Source organism: Canis lupus, chromosome 7 (assembly GCF_011100685.1).
Source record: "Canis lupus familiaris isolate Mischka breed German Shepherd chromosome 7, alternate assembly UU_Cfam_GSD_1.0, whole genome shotgun sequence".
NCBI lineage: Eukaryota > Metazoa > Chordata > Mammalia > Carnivora > Canidae > Canis > Canis lupus.
Genome location: NC_049228.1, coordinates 24,199,770 through 24,220,105, shown reverse-complemented (window position 1 = coordinate 24,220,105; position 20,336 = coordinate 24,199,770). Strand labels below are relative to the sequence as shown.

The window sequence follows — 20,336 nt, the reverse complement described above, 5'->3', positions numbered from 1 at the left end:
GGATAGAGTAACATTTAAATAGCGTATTCTGAGATTTTAAGGAAAAATAAATGTAAAAACCCACTAAGTAACTGAAGGACAGTGCAAAGGTGGCCATTCCATTGGCTTAACTAATGTTTATCAGGTGTTTATTGTGTGCCAGGCACTGTTCCCAATGAGTTATATGAATGATTCACTTAATCCTACTCATGAGTAGGTGCTACTATAGTCCTTATTTGACATGTCAGGCAACTGAAACAGGAGAGTAGAAGCACCTTGCCCAAGGCCATATAAGTATGTGGTGCAAACCTAGGTGGTTTGATGAAAATAAGGAGACATATCAAGTCCCCATCCTTTGGAATTTCTCCTGGTTCCTTCTGAGCTAGTCTGATCTGAACACTCAGATATCAAATGCCAGCAGTGCTATTTTTAAGAGGGAGCTGTAAAAAGCCTTGCGGATGTTTTCCATTACTGTTGGGATCTGAAGAAATGATCACGCTTGAGCCACAACAGTCACATTTATTCCTTTGGGCTAGACTTTTGTCCTAACATGTGAATGTGCCATCTGATCACCAATCAGCCCTCATGGGTAAATCACCACATTAATTCACTTTATTTTCAAGACACAGGGTTCAGGGCAGACAGCGAGGTGGCAAAACCTTTAAGAAACATGTACATCCTTGAAATAGTAGAAGCATCCTCTTGGTGATTCTGAGGTACTGGGTATAAGGATTTCAACACCTAAGTTTGGAGGATACACTATTCAGCTCATAACATTCCCTAAATTAATCTATAAATTAAGGACTACCCCCATCAAATCCTAGGAAGGTTGTTCATAGAATTTAATAAACTGAATCTGAGTTTATGTGAAAGAGCAAAGGTCAAATATAAACTAAACACTTTTGAGAAAAGAATGAGATGGTAGGGTATGCCTGTTTGCATATTGAATCTTACTGTAAAGTTGTAATAATTAAGGCAGAGTGTTATTGGTATAGGAATAAGCAAATAGATCAAGAGAACACAGAAGAGACCCTGGAAGCAAAACCACACATATATGAAAACTTGATAAATGACAGATGACATGGCATATTAGAGGGATAAATATGGCTCATTCGATAAACAGTGCTAATAAACTTGATACCCATATAGAAATATAAAATAAAATTGGATGCTTTCTTTATACTGTGGACAAAAATAAATGCCAGGTATATTATAAACCTAAATGTGTTAAAGCAACACTTTAAAACCTCTACAGAAAAATATAAGTGACTGTGTTTTGGGCCTCAGGATAGAAAAATATTTCTTAAGTCATGAAATAAATCATAAAGAGAAAGACTGATAAATTTGACCAAATTAAAATTTAAAAGTTCTGCATATAAAAATGTCAGAAAAAAGGTTAATAGATAAACACAAGAAGAAAATATCTGTAATGCAATAATACAAAGAATTAGGAACCAGGACACATAAAGAACTATAAATAGATAAGAAAAGTACAGACAAACAGAGAGCTACAAACAGTCCAGGACAATTCCCAGAAAGAGAAACAAAAATAACATATGAAAAGATACTCATTACCTTTTACCAACCTCATTGGTAACTCCAGAAATAAAAATAAGAACCAGGAGATACCATTTCATAGTTCTCCGATCGCCCATAATATAAAAATATTAAAATAATTCTGTCAATTTCAAGAGTAGGAAACTATGTGGAATCGTAAGGAAGTCACACACTTGCTAGTGGAATGAGAGTAAGCCATAACTGCTCTGGAGAGTAATTTAACCACATCTAGGAGAGCTGATGACTTTTGGTGTGCTGAAGGCCTAGAAGTTTCCTCGCAGGTAACAGAAAAGATTTGTAAAGATCATTAAGCATGAGATTGTTTATAATAGGAGATATTGGAATCAAACTAATACAATCATTAACAGCAAAATGGGTAGACTTTGTGGTATATTGCACAATATAATAATACATAACAACAAAAATAAGTGGACTAAAGTAACATGTATCAACATTGTGGCAGATAGATCCCAGGCAGACCGACAGATCCCAATAATTCCCGTCTACTGGTATCATTACCTTTGTGAAATTGTCTCCCTTGAGTTCAGGGACACTCAAAATCGATGAGATAAATCTTATATATCATATAACCTCATTTTAGTGGACTAGAATGTGAGATTCTGCTGGCCTTACAGAAGCAAGCTGCTATGATGTGAACCACTTAGGGAGAGGGCTACAGGGCAGGGGAATGTGTGTCCTCTAGGAGCTTGGGCTCTCAGGCTTACAGATTCAAGGAAATGAATTATCCCAATAGCCTGAATGAGCTTGGAAGCAGATTCTTCCCTGGACAGGCCTCCAGATGAGAATGGGATCTGATCAGTGTTTTGATTGCAGCCTGTGAGACCATGAACAAAGGACCCAATTAAGTCACACCTGGATTCCTGATCCACAGAAATTTTGGGATAATAAATGTGTGTCTTTTTATTTAAAGTTTTTTTTTTAATTTTTATTTATTTATGATAGTCACAGAGAGAGAGAGAGAGAGAGAGAGAGGCGCAGAGACACAGGCAGAGGGAGAAGCAGGCTCCATGCACCGGGAGCCCGATGTGGGATTCGATCCCGGGTCTCCAGGATTGACGCCCTGGGCCAAAGGCAGGCGCCAAACCGCTGCGCCACCCAGGGATCCCTGATGTGTGTCATTTTAAACCACTGCATCGGTGGTTGTTACGAGGTGATAGAAAACTAATACAAACATTAATGAAAACATATTGATAGAAATAAAGCAAGATGGAATAAGAGACATACAATATATATACCATTTACATAAAACTTAAAAGCCTTCAAAAACAACTCTGTATACTGCTTAGGCTTATATATAGACATACATAGTAAAGGTGTAAAGACATGCACTGGAATAATAGCCCTAATTTCAGGAAAGTGTTTCTCCCTTGAAGAAAAGGGAACAGGATCAGAGAGGCATATGCAGGGACATTAATAGTGTTAATTATATTTTACCTCCTAACCTGGGTAGAGATTCAATAGTGTTTATAATAGTCTTCGCTATGCCTTTTTATATATCTGAAATATTCCATAATTTTTCCCAGGCCTGCAATTGGCAAGAGGGAGTGGGAGAAAGAACTGATAAAGCCAGGCTGGCTATGGGATATGGGATAATAGAGGTGGAAGGAGATGAGAGGACAGATGGCCAGAGGGACATCAGTCTGCAGAGGTACGTGATGGAAGCCCTGCCCCTCAGCCACTCAGGGAGCCACCCATAGACTCATCTCCCAGATACCATAGATGGTCTCAAATGGGTAACCTCAGCAGTTCCACAGTAAGACCTTGTCATTACTGTGGCTTTGCCCTTGCATGCAATGGAAGAGTTACCACACAGCAGCCTTGCCGTAACCCTACACTCTGAGAAAACAACAATTAAAAAAAAAAAAAAACCACCAAAACCCCAAATGTTGGCAGTTAAAGAATTAGGGAGAATCAAAGTTGTCTTTCTTTCTTACTTTTTTTTTTTTTTTTTTTTTAACAAGAAATAAAAGCCTGGACAGCCTGGCTTTAGGAGGAACATTTGAGATGGGAGGCTGTGACTCAGTTTGCAAAGAAAAGTATTGTATTTTCCTATCAGTTTTTAGCAGTTAGTCATCTTCAGGGAAGGACAGTGGGGTCTTTCTTCTCTTTGATTTATAGCCATGAAATTTGGGGGATGTCATGATACCTTGATTGTATAAGAATGACCAAAAGAGGAATCTCCAGTAACATTTAATAGCTGGCTCTCCAGAGAGAAAAAGCACTTTCTTGATTTCCTGACTTCTACTCTCACAATGACTGATTTTTAAGCTACCCATGTAGAAAAAAAAAAAAAAAAAAAAAAAAAAGCTACCCATGTGACATCACTGAGTGTGGGGCTGGGAAGAGTTAGGGAGAGATGCAGATAATTGCCCCCCTGAAATCCATACATGTTGGCTTAAACATACAACTGAAACTTCCTTCCTACTAGAGTGATGGACATCTCTGGCTGGAGGTCTCAACCATAGGGAAGGTGACTAGTATCATGGAGGAGACTCCTACATCTGTGGCCTCTTCCAGCCCCCTCTTAATCCAAAGATGTTGAGATTATATCATTCCACTTTAAATGTGAAAGCTGTTTCTTCATAGTCAAATATTTCTAGAGGATAAGAATATATGAAACACATTAGTACCAAAATTAAATTCCTTTTTTAAGAAAAGTAATACAGATGAGTTGTCCTCTCTGAAGAAGCCAGGGAGTTAGTGTTGGTGATGGAAGTCAATTTATGTACCATGCCTTTTCCATCATTATCAGCCTTGAGAGCAGGTCTTCTTAGAGATCTCAGGGAAGCTTCCTCCCAGGATAAGTTTGGAAAATCTCCTTGTAGGATTTCAAATCTTTGGGTTACTGTGCTCAGTCTTAGAGTCCCCTCAATGTTTCTCAGTCTGAAGGGCATTGTCAGGATGCCTGTATTGTTTAGGATAATATGAGTATAAGTAACAAAGCACTCTAACCCAATTGGCTTAAATAATGAAGAAATATGTTATCTCAGATAATGAGAAGTCCTAAGGTAGGAAGGCAACAAGGTTAGTTAATTCAGGGGTTCAAGAATCTCATTAAGGACCCAGAATCCTCCTGTATTTCTGCTCTATCATTATTTGTCCTATTTAGCTCCCGTCATGGTTATAATATGGCTGTCATATTCCAGGCAGGCATAGAAACAGCCATTGGATAGAGAAGGACCAACTCTTCTAAAATAAGAAAATTTTTCCAGGAGACACATTTGACAACAGTGTGTCAAATATTCTTTCCTAAATCAAACCACGTTGAAGAGACTGGAATTACTATGATTGGTTTAGAATAAATCAGGATTTAACTATAAGTCAAATAGGAGAGAGGTAAACACCCAGACAGAATTGTGGTCTTGGTTAGCAGACAACTGTCACTCCAGGATTCTTCTACAATTCTGACCACATACAGGTCAGTTTGGTCCTTTTGGCTGGTCAGCGAGATCTACTTGAATCAGACCAATCAATTTTATCAGAAATCATTTATGCAATGTTAAATTGATTGACCTTGAGATTAACTTATCAAAAAGTATTTGTTAAGGACCCAGTATTAGGAACTGACACTTAACAGTGATAACTATTAGACACTGGACCTATGGCAAATTGGACTTAAGCTCCTAATCAGCTGAGTAAAAATTTCTTCCAGCTGAGCTGGAACTATCATAGGTATTTAAAGAATACCTATGATATTCAACAAGGGTGCCAGGACTACTCAACGAGGAAAAGAAGAGTCTTTCTAATAGATGGTGCTAGGACAACGGGATATCCACATGCAAAAGAATGGAGTTGAACCCTTACCTCACACCATTTACCAAGATAAACTCAAAATAAATCATTGATCTAAATGTAACTCCTAAAACTATTAAAAACTTAGAAAGAAACTTTTAAGTCTTGTGACCTTGGAGTAGTAAATAGTTTCTTATATAGGACACCTCAAGCACAAGCAGCAAAAGAAAAAAAATAAATTTGATTACATCGAAATTAAAAAATTTTATGGGACGCCTGGGTGGCTCAGTCGTTGAACCTCTGCCTTCAGTTCAGGGCATGATCCTGGAGTGCCAGGGTCGAGTCCCGCATCAGGCTTCCTGCATGGAGCCTGCTTCTCTCCCTGCCTGTTTCTCTGCCTCTCTCTGTGTGTCTCTCATGAATAAATAAATAAAATCTTAAAAAAAAAGAAATTAAAAATTTTTATGCTTCAAAGGATGCTTTCATGAAAGTGAAAATAAAATCCAAAGAGTGAGAAAAATATTTGCAAATCATGTTAAAGAGTTTAATTTACAGAATGTGTAAAGAACACTTACAGCTCAACAATAAGAGTATAAATAACCCAATTATAAAGAACAAAGGATTTGAATAGACATTTCTCCAAAGAAGATATACCAATGGCCAATAAGCACATGAAAAGGAGCTCAACATCATTAATCATTAATGAAGTACAAATCAAAATCTCAAGATTACTACTTCACACCCACTAGGATGACTGTGATAAAAAAAGTCAGACAACAACTAGTGTTGGAGAAGACATGGAGAAATTGGATCACTTATACATTGCTGATGGGAATATAGCTAAACATAAAGTTACCACACAGCCCAGCAACCAATTCCACTCTTAGGTGAATACCAAGAGAAATGAAAATGTATATCCACGGAAAAACTTGTACACCAATGCTCATAGCAGCAACACTTATAATAGACAAAAGGTAGAAACAACCAAGTTTCCAACTATGGATGAATGGATAAGCAAAATGTGGTATATCCATTTGATAAAATATTATTTGGCCATGGAAAGGAATGAAGTACATGTTACAACACGGAGGAACCTTAAACTGTGTTATGTGAAAGAAGCCAGTCACAAAAGGTCACATGTTGTATGATTCCATACAACAAATCCGATTATATGAAATGTCCAGAAAAAGCAAATTCATACAGACAGCAAGTAGATCAGTGGTTTTCACAGACTGGGGGAGGTGGAAATCAGAAGGTACTATTAATGGGTGTGGGGTTTGTCCTTAGATTGAAAAACATGCTCTCAAATTAAGTAATAGTGATGGCTATTCAAGCTTGTGAATACATGAAGAACCACTAAATTGTAGAGTCCCATTAAAAGTATGAATTCTATGTTATGTGAATTATGTTGCAATAAAAATATTTATATGACTAATCTCATACAAATATCTCAAGGGGGAAACAGGACAAAAAATCAGTGGACTAATAAATGTTTAGTTTGCAAAATTTATAAAACTCTTATGATTCTGAAATGTACACATCCCATTTTATCACTTCCTATCTCCTTGGTCCAAATGACTTACAGCACAAATCAGTGGTTCTCAACCCTGGCTGCACATTTTAGAATCACCGTGGGAGCTTTTAGAAAATATGATGTCTTGGCCTGACCCCATGGCCAATTAAATCAGAGTCTCTGTGTCTCCTCCCCCTCAACCCTGGCATCTTATTTTATTAAACACGCCCAGGTGATTTCCATGTGCTGTCAAGCTTGAGAAATTAAATAGTGGATCAAGATCTGGGCAGCACTGGGTTGTATTATGAAGTGATTCTTTTTTTTTTTAATTTTTATTTATTTATGATAGTCACACACACATTGAGAGAGAGAGAGAGAGAGAGAGAGAGAGAGGCAGAGACACAGGCAGAGGGAGAAGCAGGCTCCATGCACCGGGAGCCCGACGTGGGATTCGATCCGGGTCTCCAGGATCGCGCCCTGGGCCAAAGGCAGGCGCTAAACCGCTGCGCCACCCAGGGATCCCTATGAAGTGATTCTTTAGCTAAGTGTTTTCCCCCTTTGAGTCGGGTTTATTGAGATATAATTTGTATACATTAAAATTTACCCCCTTAAAGTACACAGTTCAATGAATTTTGACTAATGTATAAGGTTCTGTGACAAGCACCACAATCCAGAAAAAGAACATTTCCATTACTCTCGCAATGCCTTCGTGTCCCCTTGTAATGAATCTCTTCTCCCATGTATTAGATGCACATACTAGGATATTATACAACATTAAGGACCATGTCCTTGAAAGAATTTATAAGAAAATGGAGAAAACAATTTCTATGTAAAGTTAAAAGCAAAGAGCAGAAGAAAAATCCCTAGGTAATTTGATCCTAATTGTTTAATTTTTTAATACATATGCACAGATATACACATCTCTCTCTCTATATATATATATGTGTGTGTGTGTGTGTATGTATGTATATGTATATATATATATATATACATTTATAGAAAAATCAGTGGTTATCTCTGGTTGTGGGAATTATAGGAAATGTTTATTTTCTTCTTTATATTTTTCTGCATGTTGCAGTTAGTCTATAATAATAAGTGGCTTTTAAAATGGAAATATTAATGATTACCTATAAAACAGTGATCTATGGGCAAGTGATGCATGAAGAGCCTCCTTAAAACTAAACTGCTGCCTTCTATAAGGTTCCAGGTCCCTGGCAGCAAATCCAGCCTTCTGATCCAACACACACTTCAGGTCACTGGCTCCTAGCAACTGTTATCGCCCAAAGAGATTAATAAGAAGATATTGAATTTTACTGAGATGGATATCAAAAAATATTGACCCAAGAGAAGAAAATATTGATAGAAGAAGAATCAAGGTCTTTAAATGCCTCGAAGGAAGTAATAATTTTTGCTTTGCTGAAAGCCTTTTGCTGAATGTCATATTCTGTGGTCTATTTTTGTAGGCACTTGCACATTTAAAGTCTAATATGGTACATCCTTGTAAACACTAACAGAGAACCTACCACAGAATCTACCATAGGGGGAAGATGACCCTATGGGTACAGAATATACAGAATTTATAACAGAGTGAGTGAGTAAACTGAAACAAGATGGTGGCAGTGGCAATCTGCTCAGGTTTGGTTTCAGTTCCTTCAGATTCAGCAGAACTGTAATTAAAAATACTAACGCATATCTTCCAACCAGCTCAAACAGACCCAAACCAGCCAAGGTCAGTTCCAGATTTCCTGACTAGACATAACTGATTGAGGCTCCCTCAGGGCTAATGCATTGGGTTTGGGGTGATTTCTTAGGACAAATAAAATTGGAGATGACGGGAGTTGGAATGCTTTTTCCTACATTTTTCTCAAATAAAAGAAGATGATATAATAACATGTTGGTTGAACCATCATTTGAAACAGCAACTTTGTTTTTTTCCAGGTTGTTCTGGAATGGGTTATAGTATTTGGACAAAATAATGAGTTAAACTTTGTTTCAAGTTAAATTATGCCCCTAGTTTGGGAATAGGTTCTGCATCATTTTTCCATTGTTGCATAGCAAACCTCTCCAAAATACGGTGACTTAAAACAATTAGTTATTTGCTCCTAATTTTGTGGGTTGGTAGTTTGGACTAGACTGTGCTCGGATGTCTCACATAGTATTGGCTTCACTCATTCATATGTCTGGGGCCTCAGCTAGGATGGCCAGTTTTCTTTCTCCTTCTGCTTTTTTATCCTCCAGAAGCCACTTATATTCCAAGAAGGTGATAGCAGAAACTCTAAGGCCACTTGAGGCCCAATAATAATAGAATAATAATGTCACTTCGCCACATTGTATGGGGCGAAGGAAGTCACAAAGGAAGGCCAATTTCAAGTAGTGGGGAAGTAGACTCAGCCTCTCATGGGGAAGAGCTGCAAAGAATTTATGGCTATTTTAAGCTTACCATAGACTCCTAACCTAAGGACATCATGGTGGAGCTAATAGAACTGAAAACTTTGGAAACTGATTTCCCAGTCTCCAAGTCATGGCCTGTGCTAGCTGTGACTATTTCCCCATAGGTGTTCCCTACATATCTCATTCTATGATCTCAATAGAATGTCAATAAATTACTTTGCTATTAAAACATTAACTGAGCAATATTGAATTCCTTAGATGCTTTTAGCTCTAAGAAATAAAATGCAGACTCAAGAAAGTTCTGAAGTAGTAAAACTCTACTTGGCTAGTATCCCTTATGTTTGGGAGACATTTTCATATGTTTGCCAGGTGTCTGACACAGTCCTTATATAAAGATGTGACAATGTCTGTCTCTTCTTTGGGTCATTTATTTATCTTTTGAGTGAAAGAAACCTTCGAAGCCCTGCCAGCAGCCTCTTCCTACATCTTACTGACCTCAAACGTATTGCAAGATAATGTCTGGATTAGTCAGTGGCAGTGGAATTAGATCTGTCGGAACCCACCTCATTGGGCAGGGAATGGGTCCAGACTCCCCTGAAGCCCATGATCAGGAAGAAGTGGTTGGATATCTAAATAAAATTGGAGTTGTTATGGGAAAGAGGAAGGATAAGGCTTTTGGGAGGTAGACAGAACAGTACCTGCCAGAATGGTTTAGCCCTGCTATGTTTGGGGAATTTGCTTTGCTCTTGGGCATTTTGAGGAATAAATCTGTCATGATGGAATTTCAGGTAATGTATTATGTACTTTGCAATACCATAGGTGATGTGAGGGGAAAAAAGAAAAGAAATTCCTTGTTCTCCAGGAGTTCCTACTGAACTTAAGGAGGCTCTGTGTGGGGATGCCTGGATGGTGCAGTGGGTTGAGCGACTGACTTGGTTTTAGCTTGGGTCATGATCTCAGGGTTATGAGATCGAGCCTAGCTTTAGGCTTTGCACCCAGTGGGGAGTCTGCTTGAGATTCTCTCTCCTTTCCCTCTGCCCCTCTCGCTTGCACTCTGTCTCATAAACAAACAAACAAATCTTTTTTTTTAATTTTTTATTTATTTATGATAGTCACACACAGAGAGAGAGAGAGAGAGAGAGGCGGAGACATAGGCAGAGGGAGAAGCAGGCTCCATGCCAGGAGCCCGATGCGGGACTCGATCCTGGGACTCCAGGATCACACCCTGGGCCAAACGCAGGCGCTAAACCGCCGCGCCACCCAGGGATCCCCAAACAAATCTTTTTAATAAAAAAAAAGGAGACTCTCTGCATGGACACATGGCAAAGCCAACCAGCACTATTGGTCTTGAAATGAGGGATACAGGGAAGATATTCTGTAACTGAGGTGCCAAGTGAGGTCACCTTTCTTAGAGAGTTAAATTTAGTCAGGTCTAACCTCCAACCTCCAACTTGTAGAAAATCCGAAGCACCCCCTGTTTCCATCACCAATTTCTGTGAATTCTATCCTGGACAAGGTATAGGGGTTTATGGCCTACAGACATGTCTGGCTCTGGATTTTTGCTTCCTGTGAACTCTGTTGCATGGTGTCTTAATCCTCTGGCTGTTTCCTTTTGTGCCACACTGACCCAGATGTGTGATCCAGTCCTTCCCTTTGGTTTTTCTTCTCCCTTTTAAAAAAAAAAAAAAAAAAAAAAAAGCCTCTGTGTGTGTGTGTAAGACTCAGCCTTAGGTTGAGATTCTCTGTGTGTGTGCGAGACTCAACCTTAGGTTGAGTTTTACGGGATCATGAAGGAGGGTTTATATAAGGCAAAGCAAATACTTTAATATTGAATAGACATTCTTGTTCTTAAAATTAATTTATCTGTTAAGGATTGTCTCACTGGCCTAGGAGTCCTCTGTCTTCATGCTTCATGCCTCACCACCTCCATAATCTTTTATGTTTCCCCTTGTGAGTTCCTGTTCATCCCATGCAGAGCAGTGGCCTTTATTGGTTTGTTTCTTAGTTTCATTGCAAGCCTGCCCTTAGTATCCCAAGTATTTTTCTCCATGAATAGTGTTACCTCCCTAAGAGAAACTTTGGAGCCAGCTGTTAGAAAAGCAAAGATTTCACTTTGGTTTAGGCCATAATAGTAGGGAAATCAGAGATGATCATGGAGTGGAGATGGGCTTGGCCTCAAGAAGAGGGGGCACAGGTAAGATGAGCATTGTGTGTACCAGGACCCTCGAAAGCTAGCTGAGTGGTTGAAGCCTGACCACTTGCATTTGCAAACAGTGGAAGATGAGTTTGGACATGAGGATGTGATGCGGCCATTACAGAGAGCTTCAGAAACTTGAGTCTGTAGATAATGAGAGCTTCTGAAAGATTTGGACAGATGAGTGACATGAGAGCTTACAGTTTAGAGAGAGCATTTTGCCAATGGTACTTGGGTGGGCTCTGTGGCAGAAGTCAAGCTGTCCATCAATGTTCATTCTCCTTTTTTGAACTAATACTGCTTCTGAGCTTTCATTGTACACAGGGCCACTTAGCTGATGATATGCCAGGGTCTCTGGCAGCTGTGTGTGATCATGTGACTAAATTATGCCCAAAGAGAAGCTACAGAAATGTGTGCCCCTTCTAGGCTGTGCCCTTATCCAAAAATGTCTATCATTCTCCAGTAGAAGGAAACAAGGCTCCTTGGAAAAACAACGGATTTTAGGATTAGGGCAGGAGAAGTCCAAGATGAGCCTGACTATTTTGCTTTTCAGAAAGGAACTGCTCAAAAAGTGGCAGGGGCATGTTACGAGGACACAGGAACCAGCTGAAAGGGCTCTCCCTGGTCAAATCTGGGATTATTTGAGCAATGAAATAAATAATGAGAATAAAGGAAATATGACATATAGAATAAAAAGTAAGGATACATGAGTCAGTTTTTGAATATAGATAAATAAAATAATAAAGTGGGGGGAGAGGAAGGAAAATCCCTACTGCATAATAGAATTTCATCTATGAACATGGAAGGAGTGATGGAATTAGAAAAATTAGAAAAATTACCATCAGCAGAGTAAATATTTCAGGTAAGATTTAACAATGGGTGCTCAACTAGCAGGTAGAAGTAGAAAACCAAGCCAGACATTTACATGGTCTCAAAACTTCTTCCCACAAGACACCTACCAATTACCAAGGGAAACACCTATTTCAGTGGAGAAACCTAGCAGACCCCATCTTAATCAAGTGATCCACATCACCGACACTGGGACAATTTGATATTAAATGCCTCCTGGTAAGATGCACCAAGGATACACCACTTCTGTTGTATTCCTGCCCCAAATGTATAACCTAAATCTAGTTGTGTAGAAGTATCAGACAAACCCAAACTGAGTCTGTTCTACAAAATGATTGACCTTCACTCTTCAAAAATGCCACAGTCATGAAAGACAAAGGCTGAAGAAGTGTCCTAGGTTTAAAGAAACTCAAAAGATAGGACAATTAGATACAATGAGTTATACTGGATTGCATCCTGGATCAAGAAAACAATTTTTATTTTGCTATAAATGACATTAGAGAGACAAATGATGAACTTTGAATACAATCCAATAATTAGACAATAGTATTATGTCAATGTTAATTCCCTTATTTTGATCATTGTATTGAGGTTATATAAGAATATGCCCCAGTTTGGGGGAAATATTATACATGGAAGTTAGGGGAGGCAAAGGAGTAAAGGAATAAAGAGATACATCATGTCTTTGACTCTCAAATGTTTTAGGAAAAAAATATATAGGAAGAATGAATGATAAAGCCAATTTGGAAAATGTGGGTGGAACTTTATTGCAAATGCTTTGTAATATTTTTGTAATTTTTCAGCAAGTCTGAAACAATTGTAGAATAAAAAGATTTTGTTTTTGTTTTTAAGGAATGCACATGTACTTTCTCTGCCCTCATTTCTTTAGTCTTACCTCTGGCTGGGAGATAGTCCTGGAGAGAGGTGGCTGTGCACTCTGGACAGTGGTGCTGCCCTACCAGCTCCAGGTGGCCTTTGTTATGTGAGAGGGAAATAATCTTCCATCTTGTTGGGCTATTTGCATTGGGTGGGAGAGCTCTTTGTTAGAGCTATATGTCCTGCATCTAACTCAAACAGGCTAAAGGAGGAAAGGCCTGGAGGAAAGTAGCCTCTTAGGAGCTTGTTGCATTGCTTTAGTTATTCCTATTTAAGGCATGGAAGATGAGGTAACGGAGAGAGTTGGTGAAGATCACTCATTGGAGGACAATTAACAAAAGTAAATTAAGACTAGGAGAGCAATGTGAGGAGACAGCAGGATCCTAGGAGCCTCCAGGAGACATTTTGCTATTTAAGAAGCAGAGAAAAAATATCCAGGAGAGAAAAGAAATGTTTTAACTCACACCACAATGAAAATACCACCACTGTGTATTGCTGGTCTGTATTCAAGGGCAGAGAGTAGGGCTACGTGGTTTTGAGTAAAGAGGGGCAGATAACTCTGAATCCTTCTAGGCTGAGGCAGGAATTATCGAAGACTACTTAGTGAGGTATGCAAGAAGAATCTTTATTTATTTTTTTAAAAGATTTTATTTATTTATTCATGAGAGACACAGAGAGAGGCAGAGACATAGGCAGAGGGAGAAGCAGGCTCCACGCAGGGAGCCCGATGTGGGACTTGGTTCCCAAACTGGGATCATGGCTTGAGCCAAAGGCAGACGCTCAACTGCTGAGCCGCCCAAGCATCCCAAGAAGAATTTTTAAAATAATAATAATGACAATAATGACAGCTAACATTTATTGAATCCTCGTGTGCCCCTGGGACTCAGTCAAAATTCTTTAGATGTATATGCTCCTTTAATCCTCACCATGACTGTATTATTCTTCTTTGAGAGATGAGTAAACCAAGATAGGAAGAAGTTAAGTCACAGGTCACTTGCAAGTAGCAGATGCAAACTTCAGATATAGGGAACTTGACTCTGGATGTACCCTCACACTTCTGGGGCAACTGCTCCACCCCCCGTCTCTCCTGTCCTTCTTTCCTTCCAACAACATTCAGTGCCTACACAGGTAGGCTGAAACATATTGGCTCCTTCCACTGTGTCACAGATCTGCATTCTAGAACCTACTTCAGGCAGGGTAGAGGTGGGGTGGAGGGTAGAAAGGACAGTGAGTGTCAGCCATGGCTCATTGGAATAGATCTGGTTCATAGAAAGAATTAAGGTCTGTCCATCTGATGGCAGAAGAGGAAGGGGCAACACTCTGTTTTCCTGGTGATGGAGCCCTTCTGTGGCTGGTGTGCGGGAGGCCTCCTGGAAGGGGTAGGCCAGGGTGGGCAGTGGAATCGAATGCCTAGGACCTACTGTTCTTGCTCCTAGAGTCCTCAGAGCCTCATTCACTCAGAGCTGTGAATTGATGGAAGGAGGAGATGGGAGGTTGCAGGAAGCTCTGTCCCTGAGGGTCTCTGCTCATTTCTTTCTGTGCCAAAAGTCATTTCATATTTAAAAAATCGTAGGCAATTAAGTCCCATGGTGCCTAAGACAGAAAAAAAAAAAGAAAGAGACTGTATAAAATCTCTTTCAAACTCAAAGACCCAGCTCCTGGCCAGGAGACATGCAAACTCTTTTAATAACCTTATTCTGGATCCACTTAAATGGAAACAGTCTCCAGTATTTTTAGCTGCTGCGTAATAGATGTAAAAAAGAAGGGGGAAATGTGTACGGTTTTTCTTCCCTAGTTAGAATACGAAGGAATTGCTCATTATCTCTTAACTGAGTCTCTTATGAGAAGAGGGAAACACCCCAGAGTCCTCATTGGCTCCTCCTCTGGCCCCAACGGGATTTAAACCCAAGGAGGGAAGCTCAGAGGGGAGAGAAGGCTGGAAGGAGCAGCACCGAGTTCTGCAGCACAAGGGGCCCAGGTCCTGAGTGACAGAAGTGTTGGAGGTGGTGCCCAGCAGCCTTTGAGGTAAGAGCACCAGTGTCTGAAGGCTTTACCTATGACAAGGAGGAAGGTGGCTAGGTGGGAATGAGCTCCTGAGCCTGAAAATCCAGACAGCGTAACCAGTGTCCTATTACTTCTGGTGGGAAGGAAAACCCAATTAGGAAATATTTTCCAGGACCCAAGCTACATGTCCTTAACCAGCAATATACTCGATACTCCAACAGGACTGAGTGCAGTCATCATCTTACCTGATCATGCTAGTCTGTGTGTTGTAGGAAATTTCTGCCTGGGGTAATAATAGATTTTTACATACAATGTTTTCTTTAAGTTTGGTGTGTCCTTCTCAGCACTATTTCTTTGTTGGCTTTTTAAAACTATTGCTACAATGTCAAAGTAATTTTTTGGTAATTTTTCTTACACCTCACTGTTTAAAAGAATTCTAAAATGAAACTTTGATTTTAGATGTGATCAGAAAACTATTCTAACTTTCCCCTTTTCTGGATTTTGCATATGCCAAGTAAGATGATATTTGCAAATGCACTTGAAGAGCTTTGAAGTTTTTTCAAACAGTTAATTTTTTTAGGTTTTCTTTCTTATTTGTAAGAGGACAATTTCCTCCTCCAAAATTCCCATGCCATGACCCTTGCAATGCCTCAAGAACACCCATTGGAAACATTTCAAGAAACTATGTGGTGAACCAGTTCTTGGGGGTCTCTTTACTCACTTATCTATTTATTTTTGTGGTTGGGAGAGAGTTGAGGGACTGGAGAGAGAGAGAATAAATGAGAATAGTCACCTAAAAGCACAAAACTGGAGTTGCTGATATAAGCATTAAAGAAAGAACAAATCCTAATGTGAAAATAACAAACTAGGTTAGCTGCAGTGCCTAATGTCCATGGGCTCTTTGAGGAGCCAGCCAGGAGCCAGGTGACCCCTGCTTAGCCTGGACTATAGACTGGTGGCCGGCTAAGCACAGAATCTGCATGAGAAGAATTTGGTGTTTGTTGGAGACTCAAAGTCCAGGTGATGAGGCTGGGAGACAGACTCTTAACATCAGTTATCATTTTTTCCAAGGGGAGGAGGGAATTCTCCCCACAGCCCCAAACCAGACATTCTTTCATTCAGCTTTGAGTCTTGCTATGTCCCCAAGTTTATGGCTATAGCTGAGTCCTGAAGAAGGCAAAATGGGGCAGGATGACTTCAGATCATCTTGTGGCTTCTGGTTTCTATTCCAGCATCGTTCTGTGGTTTGAAATGTAGGGTACGCTGAGGTCTGCTCTGGAGAAGACGCCTTTAGGAATCATGTCAGTGGAAACTCTTATCCATCCACTGCTCATTCCAGAGCCTTGGCTCCTATAGGGTCTGGGTAGAGACGTGAGATCATGGTTTAGGTTCTGGAGCAGTATCTGGAGCCACCAGTCTGTGAACTGACGATGCTAAGATCTCAAGCCTGGTCCCTGAATGGCCAGGAGCTTTGCAGGGTCTCACCACAGTAGACTCACTGCTAATGTCAACCAGCCACTGTCTGAATATGTGCTGTTGGTCTCAAGGGAAGACCAGAGAGTATGGATGGAACCTAGCGTCTTTGGGAGAAGGCTGGCACTTTAAAAGTATTACAATAAGTGGAAAAGCATACGTTAAACTAAGGAAAGGAAATGCAACATTTTCGTAATATGCCTCGCTTCATTATCACTCAGCTGAAACAGTTTGTCATCAGAAGCTCCCTATACCTGTGTGTCTAGCAAAGTGATGCTTTAAAACCATTCTGGAGATTGGCTGTGTGGCTGGATGTAGGGGAGGCAGGTCTTGAATTTATGCTCCTGTGCCCATTTCATCTTCTCACTGTGCATGAGCCTGTGTATGCCAATGAAAGTGAATGGAAGGGCTTTCTGTGAGAAGGGGATTCATTCCCATGGTGTAAATGGACATTTTTGCTTGATGCTCAGGAAAAGCATTAAGAAAGCTTAGCACAGAGCCTGGCACATCAAAAGAACTGAGAAAATGGAAACTACTATTGTCACCCATTTGAGCCCCCATAAGGTAGATTAATATTTGGTTGATGGAACAAAACAACCACACCAGCTCGTGACCACCCCTGAAAAGGTGATTGAGTGCTGAGGCTGGAGCAGAGACACCATGTGTTAGCTTTTCTAGCTTACGGTATGTGAGCAGATTGGTGGAAAGAGCTCTTCAGGAAAAGGGGTCTTGCATGGCAGTGTGAGTCATCTACAAGGACTTTTTGGACACTCATGGGTGTGGTCTACTAGATCCAGAAGAGCGGGGGACCGGATAAGCCTTATCCCATGAAGCCAATTGTTCGTTCTCACCCATACTTGGTGTTTCATATCCTATATGGTATACCTGTGCAGAGAGTTCAGTGTCACAGGGACCAGAAATAAAAGTGATCGTAAATATTTGGTTTGTCTGGAGTGTGACCTAGCTGAAAGAGCACTGTCTTGTGCATCTCACATGCTTGCATTACCGCAAGAGAAAGAGATCAGAAGTGAAATCTCTTATCTCTGAGATCAGGCTGAGGTGTCAGGCTGAGGGTGAGCCAGGCACCCAAGAACTTGCTCTTCTGGACCAAGTACTTGGGCCAGAAGACGTGGGGGTCACCTAGGGCCCAGGCTGTAGATTAGGGGCAGAAAATGTCCGAGAGAGTTTGGGGAAGGAGTGACAAGTTTGCCAGGTGGCATTTGTGACATCAGTGCATCCCTACCACCATGTGCCCCACTTTCCTTCATGGTTCGATGATATCCACCCTGTGATTTGGGGGCAGAATATTAAAAAGTATCTTTTTAACTCTACTGGAAATGGATGATACAATTTTTCTAAAACCCAAAGCAGTGCTCTCATTTGCTTGTGGTTAATTGTAAAGGCAGGATGAGGTAATACGGGAACCAAAGAAAGCCCTGAATTTAAGTAGAAAGATTTGTAATGGTGGCTAGAAATTGGCTGCCACTCTTTTTGTTGTAAGTAATGTATTTTATTTCTGACCAGGATGTGTGTCCTTCTTGGGGAAAACGAGGTGATGTGTAGACCATCTGCCCTAGGATAGGAGAGGACCATCTAGGACACAGGCTCTATCCTCTTCTTCTGGCCAAGCCTCAGTTGACATCTGTCCCTATAGACAGAAGTCTTGGTCTGCTTTGTGTTTCTTGGGAAGGCACTTCTCCACATCTCATGAGAAGCAAGCAGGATTTAACCTCATTGGGGGAAAAACAGTTCTCTTTCTAGGAGATCATCCTCGGCACTGCTCAGAGAGGAAGTGCAGGCATAGGATTTAGCTACTGAGCAATTCATATTGACTTGAGCACCCAGTAAGCTGTGAGTTTCTCTTATTTTCAGAAGAATCTCTCTTAAATATGATAGACAAGAGGACAATGATTTCTTTCTCACATGTAGTAATCTTCTCACTGGCTTTTTTTTTTCTTTTTTTTAATTTGGGAGCAGTACAGATAGCAGAGAGATGAAGAACACAGATAAGGAGAGTGGACAGACCTGGTGTTTGATCTCAGCTCTGTTGCTTATTAGCTGTGTGCCCTTGGGCAAGCTACTAAACCTCTCTGAACACCTGTAACAAAGAATGAGATCAATGGATTCTCAGGATTCTGAGGACTAAGTGAGAATAACATTTATAAATTGCCCAGCCCAGTCCCCATCGTCTAATAAACACATATGCAATAAACCTAGGTGCTATTGTTACTTAGTACACAAACCATTACCTTGGCCAAGATTGTGCTATGAGACTAGAGATACAGAAGGGATCAACATATTCATAGCCACTGCCATGAGTGAGATTATAGGGATGTGTAGGTGAAGAACACACATAGATTTTGGAGCTATCAGTGTTTGGCTGGAGATTGAAGCCACGGGGGTAGGTGTGGCCATCAAGAGAGAATGAACAGAACACAAAGGTAAATCCCTGTGATATCAGTATGGTTCTCAGGGCAGAACCAGGGGAACCATCCATCCAGCTGATGATCAGCATCACACACCTCAAAGGGCTTTCTCGAAAAAGCAATACCAGGCAGCATTTGTCTTGAGTCTTAATATGCCTCTGCCCACCCCCATCCCCACCTCCCCAGATCCCCTACCATCCCTCCTGCAGTCAGAATTAAAGACAAGAGGAGAGTCAATGAGACTGATTCTCAGGGACACCTGGTTTCCTGTAGGCACATTCCATACACGTAAACCCCCTTTGTCTCATACATTCCTACAGCATTTGCGAAATGTTTTCTCAGCAGAAAAATCATCCCCATTCGGAAACTTATCCTGCATTTTCCTGGGTGACATTTGCTGCCCTGTCCGCCCCCTCCCCACCCTGCCGGAGCTCTCTGTCTGTGGTCTGCTGGCCGTGCATACTAAAGGCATTGGTGAGGTCATCCCTTCCCTGTGCTCTTACGCAAGGGCAAGGCCGTCTCTCCTGCCACGTGTTGGAAGGAAAGCCAGCAGCTTCTCCTCTCGCTCATTACACTTGACAGAAGTGCTAGATTGAGGATTCCTCCCTCCCATCTTCTTTCGAACGATCACCCTGCCCGGGGAAATCTGAGCTCAACTCGGGGAATCCAAGAGGCTGCAATTAGCGAGGACATCTTGTAACAAGCGACAGGCGGCAGAAGGACAGGCGACACCGAGGGCTCCTATGAGGGCTTCTGGGGTTTCTCATATTCCAGGCTTCCAAAAACAAACAGTGAGACTGGGCTTCGCGCAGCCTTGCTGCGGTTTATGGCAAGAGTCTGTGGCTGTTTTGCATTCGTGCAGAACTTCTTCAAAAACCCATCTGTACTCCATTTGCGTCTCAGAAAAGAGTGAGCCATGGGGTGGGAGCGGGGTTTGGATGGCAGCAGCGGGCAGGGAAGTCTGAGTCCGCTTCCCTGTCTCCACCGTTGCCTGGGAAGGGGATTCATGACACTGAAAACTCCATACAAAGAAGTTGCCTTAGAGATCAGTGTGTGTGGTTATTGGGGGGTGACAGAAATACGGGGGTGGGGGGTGGAGGGCTCAGTTAGTGGACCCTGTGTAGATGGCTTTAAGTTCGCAGCCCTGCACTTTTGCTGCATAGTCAAAGGCACATTGCCTCATGCCCCCAAGTCTCATTTTCCCACCTTGGGGAGGGAACAGATCGATGTGAGTGATGGTGTTTTCATGGGGTTGAACTTTTGAGGACAGCAATCGTGAAATATCATTATTTTTACCCAAAACCTGCCTTCCAACGTGCTC

General features: G+C 41.0%; 1 protein-coding gene across 5 annotated transcripts in view; it reads left to right on the top strand.

Annotated features, from left to right (window-relative positions):
- The first annotated feature begins 15,043 nt into the window (after positions 1-15,043).
- The window catches only part of TNN (tenascin N), a 62,948-nt gene continuing 57,655 nt past the window's right edge, over positions 15,044-20,336 (top strand). For all 5 annotated transcript variants that reach the window (XM_038542437.1, XM_038542439.1, XM_038542438.1 and 2 more), the window contains exon 1: positions 15,044-15,137. The gene's annotated coding sequence lies outside the window, so the exon portion shown is untranslated. The remainder of the gene's footprint in view (positions 15,138-20,336) is intronic.